The 12,391-nt window shown below is 40.7% G+C and overlaps 2 non-coding genes across 2 annotated transcripts; one reads left to right on the top strand and one right to left on the bottom strand.

Annotated features, from left to right (window-relative positions):
* Window positions 1-2,200: 2,200 nt before the first annotated feature.
* On the bottom strand, window positions 2,201-2,274 carry TRNAM-CAU. The gene has a single exon. It is a non-coding gene; the product is annotated as a tRNA-Met (tRNA).
* A 9,724-nt stretch (window positions 2,275-11,998) lies between these two features.
* Window positions 11,999-12,072, top strand: TRNAD-GUC. Its single transcript has one exon. It is a non-coding gene; the product is annotated as a tRNA-Asp (tRNA).
* The last annotated feature ends 319 nt before the right edge of the window (window positions 12,073-12,391 follow it).

Raw genomic sequence — 12,391 nt, forward strand, 5'->3', positions numbered from 1 at the left:
AGAGAGAGAGAGAGAGAGAGAGAGAGAGAGAGAGAGAGAGAGAGTTGGACTGGGCTACTATTAGTAGCAAAATTTCATTGTTACTACCAATTTTTTAGCCTTTGGATCAACTCTTTTCATTATTTCTAACCATTGGATTAAATACTATAACCTAGTGGGGACCACTGAACCCTAGGTTGACCACTCAACTTTAACCGACTAATATCATCCTGACTCTACAATGTTTCATCCAAGGGTTAAAAACTTGATAGCAAAAAGAGCGTTTTACTATTAATAGTATTCCAGCCTAATTCTCTCTCTCTCTCTCTCTATATATATATATGGTTTATCTGGTATATAATTAATAGTAAATGAATAGTACTTACTATCAATTTTGTGCCCTTCAAATTAATGCTATTCTACGTACTCTCACTAAATCCTACACATTCAAGACATAAAAACTCGATAATAAATACTATTTCAATATTATGAATAATATTCTAGTAGCATTCTCTCTCTCTCTCTATATATACATTTATATTTACTAGTTGAGTGTACGTGCAAATACACGTAATAATTATTTTAATTTAATCGTTTTTATGCTCTAACTGTAATATTAAATATCTATACTATCTAGCACATTTATTTTAATTTGCTATATGTCGGCAGACCATTTTTAGGGCCAAAAAAATTTGATTCCTCTTTCCTTACGTAAAATAAATATACAAGATAAACAAACTTTTTAATTTATACTTTACCCACTAAATAAAAAAAAAAATACTTATTTCAAATTTTGCTAACGCGAAAGATATCTATTGTTGCATCTATATTTTAATTAAAAATTTGTTTATTTTTCTTTTTAATCTCTAAAATAGAAATAAAATTCACGCTTAATCCGGAAATTTTTGTCAAGAATATCACTATGCTCTAATCCAATCGTATTTTTAAATTAAAATATTAAATTTGAGTTTAAATCGTGAATTAAATTGAATTTATTGATTTTGGATATCAATCTATCATCCAGCTTTTTTTTCACGTATGTAAAATGATAATAAAAATTAGAATGTGTAAAGTGATAGATGTGGTTTCTTTAAAAAATAATGTAAGGAACAATATTAAATTTATTACATAATAATTATCTATATACATACTACAATAGTTTTCGACATATAAACTATGATTTATAAAATTTTATTGACAGATAAGAATGACATAAAATGAATACTACTCAACTTAATAAGTTACGTTACGTGCAATAGTTAATTGTACCAGCGATGACGCTTTGTCTTGCCAATGTATGGGGAGCTATTTCCAAGCCCCTTTTCCTCTCTTCTCGCTTCTACCTGCTCCCTTTATCACACTCTTTGTGGCGCATAAGTAGTATGCCTTAAGAGAAGAAGAAGATTTCCTGCTTCCGAGCAAGGAGGAGAGATTCTGAACGGAATTACTGAATGGAATTAGGAGTAACAATCCCCAATCTGGGTTCAATACACCAAATTCTGGTATTCGCTCCTAACTCGATCTAAGCCTGAAGTCAAGTAAGGACAGATTCACTCTCGTATTAGAAAGCGGAGAAAGCCGCCAAGCAAGCCAAGCAGCGGGCAACAGATAGTGCGGCGAGAGCTGCAAGCATTTCTTATTAATCGAGTTGAGTTAGGTAGGCGGACCCCTTTTATCTTACTCAGTTTGTGGGAAAACCAAAAACTTCTTATGCTCATGTGTAATCTAATGCTGATGATTCTGCCCCCTTACTAACCGACCCTGGTAGTCTTGCTTTAGTAGAAGCATTTTTCTTTCTTTACATAGAGGTGATTCTTCCTTAACACCTTACGGCCCGGAGGTGGCTAACGTGGTCGTTTAACGAATGGCTATAGCCCACGAAGTATACCACCAGTCGTCTAAGTACGGGTGAAATAGCTCATTGTAGAGGGTGCAGAACATGGCAGGGTCAGGGCCTTTCTCGCTGGGCTTCCGCATCAACCAGTGCATCCCGATGCACCAACGTGCATCAAGGTCATAACTAGGTAACCCAACAAATCGCTACTAAGGACCTTCGGTCGGCTCCGGGTCGATCGATAGTAGCAACTGTGAGTGCGCTCCATGGGGCCTCTCACCAACACATGGCTAGTAAAGAGGCATAGTGGTGATGAACCACTAACGCCAAGTCACAGAGTGACTGGACGCCCAAGCATCTGGAGGCTGACTACGGCCTCAGATGATTAGGCGGGGACAGGATTCGAACCTGCAATCTTCAGGTCATGAGCCTGATGAGTTGACCAATTCCTCTACCCCGCTTCTTCCCCTTATCCTACCTTCTCCTCATAAGGCTTTCAGACCTCAACTAGTGCTTTGGTTCAGAATCTGAACATAGCGTGTCATTACTTAATGAATTTCGAGAAAGCCTTGATATCGGGACGATTTCAGACAAATAGAAAGTTGATCTGGTACTTTTCCGAGATCAGGAAATCGTTTCAGAACTCAAGTAAGCAAGCGATTTGCCTCATTCCTCTGGAAAAGCTATGCTCTACCATTGAGCTTCTGGAGCGTGTAGAACTTTCCTATCTCTTATGTAATTTTCCAACCTTCACTTCCTCTGCTTACTTTTTTAAAAGAAGAGAGAGAGGAGCGAGCAAGGAGAGCTAGAGTAAAGAGCGAGTGTAATATCTGAAACGAGTATACAAATGGAGCGAGTTAAACGAGTACTAGAGCTCCATACTTGTAGCGATAACTAGAGTAGCTAGAGTGAAAAAAGGAGCAAGTAAAGAGAGGTTGAGCTAGTGCACTGAACACTTTATATATATAAAAGTCTTCATTATCAGCTACATCTTTCTAGTTTTGAATCGGAGAGAGATCAATGGTGGTTTAGTCTTACCGCGCACCGGCATCAATGCATAGAGCTCTTTCCTTTCTCATAAGTGGGATAATTGAGAACTGTACCACTGAATTTTGCATCATGATAACAAAGGGCTGTCCTGTCCGTTCTCGACTAAGCTGTTAAACATACTACTTAATGTAGTCAATCGGTCTCCATCTGTAGTCTCGTTAAGCAAGCGCCGAATGGCCATTGGAAAGGGTACAGAATTGGTAGGTGGGGTCAGACCATACTCCCGAAAAAGACTATCAAGACGTTCACTCATCTTTTCGATGATGTCCTCTTCGTCAGTCTCACGGACTTTTTCCTGATAATTCTCCGGAGTTAAGCTTCGCAATTGTCGGAACAGTCTCCACGTTGAAACGATTAACACAGTTCCAGGTATAAAATATATAGAAGAAAGTTCAATCAGATACTGAAGGACGATATCCGGATTCATGAGACATTCTATTTGTACATCCTTCTCTGCCCGCTTTTACTTTTATGGTAAGCACAGGACTGGTGAAGTCTTGTTTCACGCCAGACTTCTTTGGCTATAGAGAGTTGGTTGTTAACCAATGGAATACATGGGAAAAAAGATAGCCTCGATCTCCTTCAACTTCAGTAAATCTGATTTCCCCCTTTTTAACACTTTTTGGAATTGACCTTTCACCCAGGAGTTCGACTGTCGGCCAATGCAGAGGTGGAAGGGTGGGCTGCAGGTACCATGAGCCCTCTGTCACCCGAAAGCCCTTCCTCGGATTCGAACCGATGACTTTATTAGCCTATTTCTAAAGGGCGAGAGCTTGACACTATATATATATATATATATAAATAAAAATATATCTATATATATAGATATATTTTTTTCTATTTCTATTTTTTTTTCTTCATTATTGGCTACACAAGCTTCGGAGCGATACACTGAACACTAAGCCAATATCGAAAAATAAAGGTGAGTCAAAAAGCAATCAATCAACTGGGATACCGTGAATAACGCCTAGAATCCGATCTATCTTCTCTTAAGATATTTCTAGTTTGATCGAACTATTTTTCCTTCAAACTATTATATTACGAAATAGAGATTTTTCACTCCAAAATGCAAGCGTTCTCTTATATACGATAGCACTCGCCACTGGATATCTTGAATAGGAGGATAGGAATTCTCGGTGCAGGCCAACTCGGAATAGAAAGAGCCTTTTACTTTAGTAGGCCGAGGTCAAATGTCGGGATTGAGATTGGATTTAGGAATGGAAAGACCGAATGGACAAAAAGAGGGCTTTTCAAAAAGGATTGGAACTAGGCCAATGCCAATGAAATCTCATCTATTGCAGCAAAGAAAGAGGAAAGAATCGGTTATGTAAGAAATTGGGTGGGGGCTAAGAGAGACTCTGAACAATAAACAAAACACATATTCAATACCAACCTTTTGTTGTACACAATCCGTTGTGGAGCTCCTACTCTGGCTAGTCCTATTTACCTCGCCTCGAGGGGAGAGCTCTTATTCGACATAGACTAATACGGCCTCTTAGGGGCCAAAAAGCACTTCTCGTTATTGAAGGAAATGTGCGGCTACTCCTTCTCTTGAGAGGTCCCTTCTTGGAAAGTTCCCGAAGGAAGAGAGCAATCCTTTACGGAAGATTAGGTGCCCCAAATAAAGAAAAGGCAGTTCGTGCACTGAAGGTATCCCTCTTATTTCCATAAACAGAAAAACTCCCCCGGGGCGGAATTCCTCAATCAAAGACAGGATAGGAAAACACGGGAGAGCAGACAATTCTTAAACATAGAAAAAATACATAGAAGAGTCTGATTACCAGGCAAGCTCTCCATACCATACCGAGCGGCTGGAACTTATGATTTGGACGCTGCTCCTACTTCTCTTGCTTGAAAGGTACCCTGTGGAATAGATTAATTCTTGGACAAGGCCTTCTTTATTAGCTTCTATTGCTCGGGCGATAGCAGCAAACTCCAGGCTCGAGAGACCTTCAACAAAGTAGATCCGGCTGCCTTCTTAGCAAGGAATGAGAGAGAGGTCGAAGTCTTTCATTAGAGGCCCTTTCTCCTCTTATGATTTTTTGATCCCAACCTATGTGACACGAGCCAATAAAGTAAATCAGCAGGATCGGGGAGGAGAACTCCCGTTTTCGAGGAACTCAACATCTCTTCGAGCTTGGTCTGGACGAGAGCTGGTTCAGATTCGGGTTCAGAGGTCGGAGGGATGCTGGAGAATTCCATTGGTTTTGGCTTTTCGAACCGTCAATCAAAAAGAGATCAATCGAGGAGACCTTGCATTTGTGGCATAAATTGCTTTTCTACTCCGTCGAGTTCAAGCAAAACGATAAGGGTGAAGACTGATTAATCAATAGGCACGCACAGGTGGGAACGAACTTCTTAAATTACAAGGGCTTGGCTTGATGGCTAGTCTGCTGTTTCTGTTGTTCCTATGCCCGTTTTACGTGCTGAGAGAGACGTCGATTCGTCCTATAAGGGGGGATGCCGTGAAAGGCCTCTTTCGAGAGATTCTTCGAAAAGGAAATGGCAAAAGAATCGATATTCGTACATATCCTTATCCTCAAAAGCTTCTTTTGATTCATCTACCATCGGTCACGAAATCCGCTCAGAGGAAGCTAAGAAAAGAAGCGACATAGGCTGAAATACTGGATGTTTACTGAAAGAAGGGCAATTTCAATAGCTGCATTCGCAGTTGTTGGTAAGTGAATAACCGGTCTTGTCGTATCAGCTGTGACGTTATCAATTGAATCAGCAACCGCTGGTACAGTAACCGGTGTTCAAATAGCCGTTGTTGGGATCTTCTCCGCTGCTACTGCTATCGAATCTGCTGTTAAGTAGCCGCTCTTCTTAGTGCCTACTGAATGGGCTGCTTTATTTTTTTTTAATGTTCTTGACGAAAGAGGGCTGTAAGCACTCGATCCGGGAATTCGCTTTGAAGCGATCGAAAGACCATAGGAACGAAAGATTCTTTAGTGTGGTTACAAAGAGCTTCTTTTTGCTCTGTTCCCGGGGCATGCTCTTAAAGAGAGGTGTCAGGCTAGCTTTTATAAGCCAATGTCTGGAGATTAATCTATATAAATTATCACACGTAGTGGCACCCCATTTCATTGGTCTTGTTCTTGCACCAGGCTTGCTTTGCTTACCTTCCTACTTGGATAGGAAACAAGTAAAAAATAGGATATGCTTTCAAACTGGCCTACGTAAGTTTCAAAAGCCTCGTATGCGGAGTAGCAGTAGGTCTTCTCAAAGAGAGCCTTGTCGTCGTAACCTCAATCCTCATCGCTTTCAGCAGATAGTTTACTGGTTGCTATCTCTTTCCCTTGAGCCAGTGTAGGCTTGCTTCGCATAGGCTACACAAGCCAGGTATTAATTCTTTAAAGTTCATTCCGTACGTACGTATCCTATTCTATTTCCCAAAAGTCTGTTAGCTAGCTGTCAATGCATTCCTACGAGTGAATTTCTTCCATCAGTTGAGGAAGTGCCCCATTAGTTATGGTTCACGAGCCTTTTTTTAATTCGATATCTTGTCCTTTTTTGAGTGTGTATTCCGGCAGTGGGACCCTTCTGATATCCTCTTATTTTGAGCCTTTTGCTTGAGATTCTTTACCGATTTTTGTTTTAACACTATTCCCGTAGCGCTTTCTTGAGTTTCTGAGTGGAAAAAACCCAAGGGCAGAAGAAGGATGCAAGCTGGAAAGACTTTTACAATAAATTCTTTACTTGGACAGGAGATGCAGCACGCTTAGCGTCGCTCTACATGGGTGGGTGTGCTATAAAATTAGGAGAAGAACAGAACTATACGGATCAATTCACGGTCCAAACGAGCTTCCAGTTCTTCTGGATTGCTAACGTGGTTCGATGAGGCCTCTGGAAGGAACCATTTTAAATTCCATTCCAACTTCTTTCTCTCGATCTTTGCTCCGCCCCGACTCAGTGAGTTCAGTTCGTCCCGAACGTCAGGCTTCGAGACTGAGTGCAGCGAGGCTCGTTCTTCCACGATTGGTAGCACTCGTGTAAGGTCTGGTTTACTTGTTTCATCATCCATCTCCTAAGGATTAAGAGAACTCTGCAGGCCTGAAGCCTATTTGTCCAATCATTCCCTTCCCCTATCGGAACACGTACTTTATCGAAAAGTTTTATGGTCGGTCTTAGATCTCCTAGTAGCAAGATTCAAAGATGGATAAGGCTAATAGAGCTCTAATGTGTTTAACCTTACCTCTCCTTTCCCCTAATGTAATGACATTTATAATGTCCCCCTTTCTTTATTTAAGGAGATTCTATCCCCTCCCCGTGGTAATATCCCACGTCTTGCTCGTAGCGATGCCGATTCCTCTAGCGGCTCAATGGTATGAGAGAAATCCTTTCGGTTTCATGTTCTATGCTATGGCCCGCCCCTCTTTACGCGAACGGATCCTTTATTTTAAGCAATTATTCGCTCCAAGATGCACGACAGGACCTTCGATCGACCATAAGGCGTATTCTACCCTTACCGAATTCATTCTATTGAAGCGTAACGTAAAAAGCTCCTTCTCATCTTGCATTTCTTTGGTTTGGAAAGAATGTTGTCTGTGGATTTTTAACAAAGGAAAGCCCCCTACCCTAATGCCATTTTTTTGATTAAAGTTCCGTGCTGCTCACCACTCCTCGAGGCCAAGGACGGGGTCGAACCGTCATTCCAGGATTTGCAGTCCGATACATTTCCATTATGTTACCTAGCCAAACCCGCCACCTCATGTGCCAAAGTCAAATGGTTGTTCTTCCTTCCCCGCTCCCTCTTTTTCTACATATGATATGCGGTGGCGGGCTCCGCGCTCTATATGACCGGCGGCGGGTTACCAGAGAAGAGGGGACAACTTCTTTCTCCCTTGCCTTGCTCAATCTTCCTTTTCTGATTTCAAGTTGCAAGCCACTCCACTACTGGTACAGAGGCCAGATAGAAGGTGGCTTCTTCTATATGGTTATGTATGTTCAGGCGAAGAAGAGAAGCTAGCTCTTGTTTTGGTTGCAACCATGCCGTCATATCATCTAATTTAGCTTACAAAAAAGTCAAGTGGTCTTACTAAAAGTCAGTAAGCTGACAGTTCCCTTCCTTTTGACATGGCCTTTCACTATTCCTTTCCAGTATCTTTCTTTCTATCCATAGGTCGGCTTCGTGCAGATAGATGTGAGCCGTGGAAGATTGGTGCTCCTTGAGGTATGCCTTTCCCGGTTGCTTGTTCCCTTATCTGTCTTTTCCATCCAGTGCCCGCACTGCGTCAGAAAATCTTCGTCTTCGATCTCTCTTCGCAACGCAATAAAATAAAGAAGTAACACTCTTTCTCTCCGCTCATGCGGTCATTGATTCTTGAAGGGGGTCTGCCTTCACTATCAAGCCTAGGCCCGTCCATTCCTTTCAAGCTTGATCCCGCCCGCCCCCCGCCTTTCATCTTGCCCTTGTTAGGTAAGACGCCAACAGCATGGGCCCTCTCGCTTAAAGGGCTCTATTCGGTCTCCACCGAAGTCGTAGAGTCTATAGGTTCGATAACCTTCTCTCAAGGATTCCACCAAGTCATCGCCAGCAATCTGCTCTTATCCCTTGGTGTCAAAGGGCGAGTTCCTGTCTTTTGTCTTGCCCAAAAACCTTCTCTCTCATTGGAGAAAGACTCTCCCGCGGCAAGGCAGTCCAGCTGCTTTCTTTATCTCGCTTGCCGCGGGAGGCTTCGGTGCCCCGGGGGTTTTATTTTATAGTTGAAGATGCAGTTCAACGTTCTTCTCCCATGTGACTTGTAAATCCTTTGTTTGCTCTTTTTCCTTCTCTCTTCCAGTTATCTCTTTATTTGACAGGGGCGGAGAATACCACTCCATTAATAACAACAAGCAAAAATGCAGTTGATCATGGTTTGAGCTTGGAAGCAACCTGCTATCTATCGATAGGCGAGAACAGACTGCTATTGGTTGCTTCGCCTATCTATTTGATTTCCATGTTGTATGGCCGGCTTGGAGACAGAAGACGAAGACCATCATCTCTATCCTGATCAACGCTTCATTCATTCGTTGAACAAAGGGGATAACCATTAGCATGGAGATCAATCACCACACCACCTCTATCATACATACGACATTACACGACGCGAGAGTGCATGGTCAACACACACCTACAGCGCCTACGTTCCGCTTGCAGCCAATACAACAACCACAACCTAACTTGCACGATATTAAACAACCGAAGCTACTGGATTGAAGGGGGGACGGCATCCTCCTATAATAGTTAGCAGTACTGAACAACCGAGTCATCGGTCCGGGGAAAGAAAGGGTCTTTGACCATCAAAAAAAGGAATTCGCTTAACTCGCCGGAACAAAGGTTATTCTTTTCATGCTGAAGACGATCTTTCTCAAACTATTTATATACATACACAGTCTTCTTCTATTAGAAGAACAATTAGGCCTGCCTGTTTTAGCGCCTTTCTAAAGTCAACAAAGGCGGTTACCTTCGGAAAGGCTACTAAAGACCGTAAATGAAAAACGTCCGCTAACGCCCACGGGATAAGATCTTTTTGAGACCAGCAACGAATGTCTTGTATAAAAGAAGATCTCTTTCTCCCCGGGAATCCGAAATGGGGCCATACCTTGCGGAAGGCGATTCACGAGAGAATCGCGTACAGTTCCGTTTGACCGAGATGTGAATGCCCGTGATCTGCTCGGTATAGTGATGGATTTCATGGCCGACGTCTAAGCGGCACGAATAGGCCGACATGAAACGAGTTCCCCGCGGAGCATTTTCTCTTTCGTCCTCGGACGTTTTGTTCGATTCCGGCACTTGCGTTCTCATGCCCGGAACCCTCGCGATTGATTGGGAGAAAGAGCGAAAGCGAGAAAGATGGATTGTTATCCATCGGAAATCGAATTTCATTCCCCTACCGGAACATAGATGTTCTGTACTGCATTATTAACAATATCCCATGCTTTCAGAAAAAGGAGCGATTGCTAGTCAGAACGAGCTGAGGCTCTGAAAGCTTTCCAACTTGCTTCAATTAGGGAATAGCTTGATTGATCAATCAAGCGGTTCTGCAGCGTCCTCCAACTCGCTGTCCGCTCCCCTTCACTTTCTTTGCCGGACGGGAAGATGCGAATCGCGAAGGCCTTCCCACCACGCGCAGTGCAAACCTCGCCGGATAGAGAGAAGCGAATTGAAAACCGGCCGATCATCCCCTCGCAATCGAAGGTGAAAGCGGGAAAAAGACGAGGAAAGCCTTTTTTTTATTCTATTGGGCCACAAACCAACCTAGGTAAATCAATGGTAAATCCATGAGCTCGATTCGATTAGTCCTTATACTATATAACCATTTGAATCCTGAATTGTCCTATGACTCATATTTAAGAGTATATCTTTTAACGGGTCAAACCAAAATAAAAGAAAATTTCCTATTTTTTCCTGCCACAAAATTCAATATTAAATAATGGTAGACTGGAAATGAAAGTCCTTTTCTCGCATTCGTTCTCTATTTAATTGGCGGAAGAACAAAACAATATCAGATTATGAAATCAAGGAAAGATATTGAAAAATCTATTTTTTGAAATCAACTTTGTAGAAGAAAAAAATAGCGATTTATTCCTATGGAGCATCCAGTAACAAGAAGATGAAATCGTAAATATCGACAAATTCTTGATGGTCTAAGGAAATAAAAAGAAATCCGCTTGTACAATTTCATCTATATCGAATTTCCATATCTGAATAGCTGATATAGTCATCATTCAATGGGTCAGGTCCACTTACTTTTTCTTTATTTAGAATTTTATAGTGGGTTTGATAAGAACATTGGAGAAATAAGAAAACTTTGGTTTGTCGATTAATTATAGGAATTGGAAATATAAAAATATATATTTATATATATATATATATATTTTTTTTTATTTATATATGCCTAGGAATTCATTCAGGAACAAGAAATTGGATTTACTCCAAAAGTAGGTAAAATTATTATTTTTCTTTTTCGAAAAAGATTTTTGATATAAAATAATGCAGTAAATTGTTTCAAGACAGACCCCACTTATTTACTTTTACTGACCCATCAGAACAACATTCACTTTCATGAAAAATGTACTAATCCGACATCGACATAGATTCAAGATATTTTCATGAATCATGTCATGAGGGGATTAGTACCCTGAACCGAATTCTTATAAAATAAAAGATCAAATTTCTATCCTTTTTGTATTTTCTGGCTTAGTGTGAGATAGTGATAGGCATATTTTATCTTCACACTAAATGAAGCAATGAGTTCAAATTGAAGAAAAGAAATTAAATGACATTTGACTCTTTTTTCTGTTTTCTGTCAGACCAATCAAATCACTGCCTGAACTGAAGGAATCCTATACCTCCTTTCGTTATAAATAGTATGGGATGGTTCATTCATGAATCATCAAATAAAAAAAAAAATTCTATGAAATCATAACAACAAAGTAGGAAAGACTTTTAGGATCTAGTCATACCATTAGACTATATTGACAATTAAAAAAAACTGCTCATACTATAATCATAGTATGATGACGGTCGGGCGTATATGCCCCTATTGTCTAGTGGTTCAGGACATCTCTCTTTCAAGGAGGCAGCGGGGATTCGACTTCCCCTGGGGGTAGGGTACTATGAAAGGAAGCTTATCATAGATTATCAATAAGCCTAGAATGAATTCTTCCTGGGTCGATGCCCGAGCGGTTAATGGGGACGGACTGTAAATTCGTTGGCAATATGTCTACGCTGGTTCAAATCCAGCTCGGCCCAATAATTCACCGCTCCATGAATATGATATAACCAATTTTTCTTCCATAAACGGAAATGCCTAATCCGTAGAAATAAAGAGAAAGAGTAAATTTTTATTTTTTCTCTATCCATATTTTTCTCCTTCAGATCTTTCTAAGGATCTAGTTCATGATACTAGACTTCATTAAGAAAAGTATCATGAAAAGCAAAATAGTTTAGTTATTTTTTCTCATAGAAAGATTGATTATCCATTTTGGGCAGTAAAATAATTATTGGTTACTAGTAATCCGTGTCACTCTCACTATAGCCCATATTATATGTGGATATGATATCAGTATATCATTCGTGTCTTTATTACAATACGACGACGTTAATGTTCTTATGATTACATTAAGAATATGTATGCCATACACCTCGCTGGGATTGTAGTTCAATTGGTCAGAGCACCGCCCTGTCAAGGCGGAAGCTGCGGGTTCGAGCCCCGTCAGTCCCGAACTAGGATCCGGTGAATTTATCAATTCATCTCTCTCTTTTCACGGAAAAGGGAGAGATGAAGCAAGATCTAATCCCCAGTGGAGTGGGGATCTTTATTTTTCTTTTGTTTTTTATTTCGCATTTATCATCAGACAAATACGGGTACGGGAATTTCCATTTTTTCCACTACTCCCGATTGATAAAGGAGAGACATATCCTATGTATATTAGTATAATATGTGGTATTACTACAATAAGTATTTTAAGAGATACCATCCTCGTCTTACTTAATTTTTAGATTGTTCTTGATCAATGAAATGGAGTAGAGTGACCCTATTT

Source organism: Ananas comosus, unplaced genomic scaffold, assembly GCF_001540865.1.
Source record: "Ananas comosus cultivar F153 unplaced genomic scaffold, ASM154086v1, whole genome shotgun sequence".
NCBI lineage: Eukaryota > Viridiplantae > Streptophyta > Magnoliopsida > Poales > Bromeliaceae > Ananas > Ananas comosus.